This window comes from Frankliniella occidentalis, unplaced genomic scaffold, assembly GCF_000697945.3.
Source record: "Frankliniella occidentalis isolate FOCC.00 unplaced genomic scaffold, Focc_3.1 Scaffold78, whole genome shotgun sequence".
NCBI lineage: Eukaryota > Metazoa > Arthropoda > Insecta > Thysanoptera > Thripidae > Frankliniella > Frankliniella occidentalis.
Window position 1 is genome coordinate 449665 of NW_026267208.1, and position 2693 is coordinate 452357.

At 60.0% G+C, this 2693-nt stretch overlaps 1 protein-coding gene across 1 annotated transcript in view; it reads left to right on the forward strand.

The window, feature by feature from the left end:
* The window catches only part of LOC113214528 (lachesin-like), a 173165-nt gene that overhangs the window by 132135 nt on the left and 38337 nt on the right, over positions 1-2693 (forward strand). The gene's annotated exons all lie outside the window — the stretch shown is intronic.

Below are 2693 nucleotides of genomic sequence, written 5' to 3' on the forward strand. Positions count from 1 at the left end.
CCTCCCGCCCCCCCGCGCACGCCGACATTGATTTAACGCGCGACACAGATACGCTGATTTAACATGGAAATGAGAGCGGGGCCGAGACCCGGGCCGGGCGGCAGGGTCGTGTTATTGTGAGAGAACGACACCCTTAATAGGACTGGAGGAGTGGTTCGGGTCGGGTCGGCTGCAACAGCAGGGACCTGGTGGTGGTGGTGGTGGTGGTGCTGGTGCCTGCTCGCCGAGGCGTTTGGTATAACTAGGGAGCGCGCCAATCCGCGCCACGCAACGCCACGCCACGCCACGCCACACAGCCGCTCTGAATCACGGGGTCGTACTCGGAGAACGCGCGGCAGCGGGTTTGTCGCAAGGTAGAGAGGCGGACCGGGAGGTACACCGCAGCGGCGCAGCGCTCGCTCGCTCGCAAGCAATATGCTTCTTGTCGAGCACACAGAGCGGGTGAGAGAGAGAGAGAGAGGGCAGGAGGTAGAGGGGGGCGACTCTTAATAAAATGGGCAACGAATACCGTAATGAAATGGCGGGTGGGTCGCAGCGGGATTAACCTTGTTGCTCTGGCGCGGTCGCGGTGTGCAAGCCCCTCTGCCGCCGCTGTGGCCGGTGCCGCAAGAGAGAGAGAGGGAGAGGGAGGGGCTTTTGTGTTTTCGTGTAAAACTTGTCGTTAAGGACCCCCAGGCCGGGGGCCGGGGGCGCACGCCCCGCCGCCGGCCGCGGCACACCTGGCCGGCACGCCTCGAGCGTGGCCCACGGGAACTCGGCCGCGCCAAGCGCTGCGCGCCCCTTCGGCCCGGCGGCCCCGGCCATAGTCCTGCTGCCGCCGGATGTTTGGCTAATCAGGCGAAGACATAACGCTCAGCTTCCTCCGCACGTAATCTTAAGTGCCGCCCGCGCTACTGTTGGCCCTTATTATGTAACACGGCGGAGCCGGCCGAGCCGAGCGGGGAGTAAAAGTTCAGGAGCGGGCGGTGTTGCGGGAACACGCCGTGCGCGCGCGTGGCTAGGCCGCATCCACCATGGAGCCATACACCTCATGGAGCGGAGTCAAAGGCCGCACAGGGGGTCTTCTCTTTCACGCATTGTCGCTGTGTGCGGTAGCGACGGGCACCGCGCGGGCCCCGCACCGGCCCTGGCCACGACCAGCACGACCGACCAGCGCCCGCCACCGCCAGCCGCTGCATCGTCCCGACAGCTGAATAATATACGAGCGGTTAAGGTTTCGCGTAGGTTGGCGCGGCCCCGTCCCGTGGCGGTGTGTGTGGCGGCGCGGCTGGCGTTAGGAAGCTGCGCTGCTCCCGGCCAGATGTGATCCGAGTGCGACCCCGCCTGCGGCAACACGCTCATTTGGAACAAGGGAGGGCACCTTGCATTCCGGGAATAACGCTTGTGCTACACAGCCCCACATGCAATGGGCGCTTGTCTCTCAAAGTACAACCAGTTTTCCTTCTTTGGTTTGGTTGGTTGTTTGGCCCGCGAATGCAAACGCGATGCCCTACAACGCAATTGTAAGCTCGGAGCGGTGAAAAAGGGGAGCTCCGCGGATGTGTCCGCTGATTGCAATCTTCTTTGTACCGCGCACCGTATGGAGTTTCGGTGCACGCACTGTTCTCGAATGCACACTAAATCTTGCAAACTTTGGCATTATGCGCCCATTATTGGTGTAATGACACGACGCGGGCCTCGTCCCTCGCGTTCATCTGAGCTGCCCGTGTGCAGGGCGGAGGCGGGCAGGTGGGCGGGCGGGCAGGCCGCAAAACTTTTGACCGGGGAGCGGCGGTGCACGTCTCTCCTCTTAATCTGAGCCCCCTTCCCCACCCTCCTCCGCACTCCGGGGCATGGCTTCTCAAACCTGCACAAGTTTAGGATAAGTAATTAGATCCTCCCCCTCGGCCCCGCCTATGCGCCTACCTGCGGCCTGCGGCCTGCTGCAAGCGGTCTGCTCGGCACGCTGCATCCCAATACGTATACTCCCCCCCCCCCCACCTCTACTCTCGGTTTACACCTCGTTTAGTTTACCGACAAAACCCCGCGCCCACTTTTCTGCAACCGGATACGAGCTCGGCTCGACGAGTGGTGCTCCAAATCGCGTGGCACCTCACCAGTAATGAGAACCAGCAAAAAGATTGGTCGTCGCGGTTCGTACCCTACAACTAACAAATGAAATTAGCAATTTTGTCGATAGGCAAATCGAAATTTGTTGCGGTGAGTTACAAACAATTTGTCAATTTGTCAGAACTTAGCTGTCGTTGCAGCAGGAACGAAATAATTCGTTTGTTTCGACTCAATAAGAAAAATACCCGTTGAGTTTCAGATCGAACGATTGGTTCCTCCAGTGCAGGCCTCGTTCTAGCAAACCAAACTCTTGGCTCCGACGGCCAATTAGTTGATATTTTATTTTCGTGTGTAGCTACACTTGATAGATACCATGGAATTCTGTCATCTGCACCCCCCCCCCCCTCTTCTGCATCCCCGGCGCAGAGCGGCTGGTGGGTCCCAGTGGATGTCTAGCCGCACTGATGTTTGGCGCCGCCTGGATATTGAGAACCCACAGCTGGTGCTGGGGCGTTAATATCTCGCCGTGACCCGTGCCCCGCTGCCCCGCTGCCCCGCTCCGTACCGCACTGTTTACTGACTGATGCAGCCCGGATGTGATTAGAGTGACGTCATCACACTGATTACATCGCGATGGACCACCG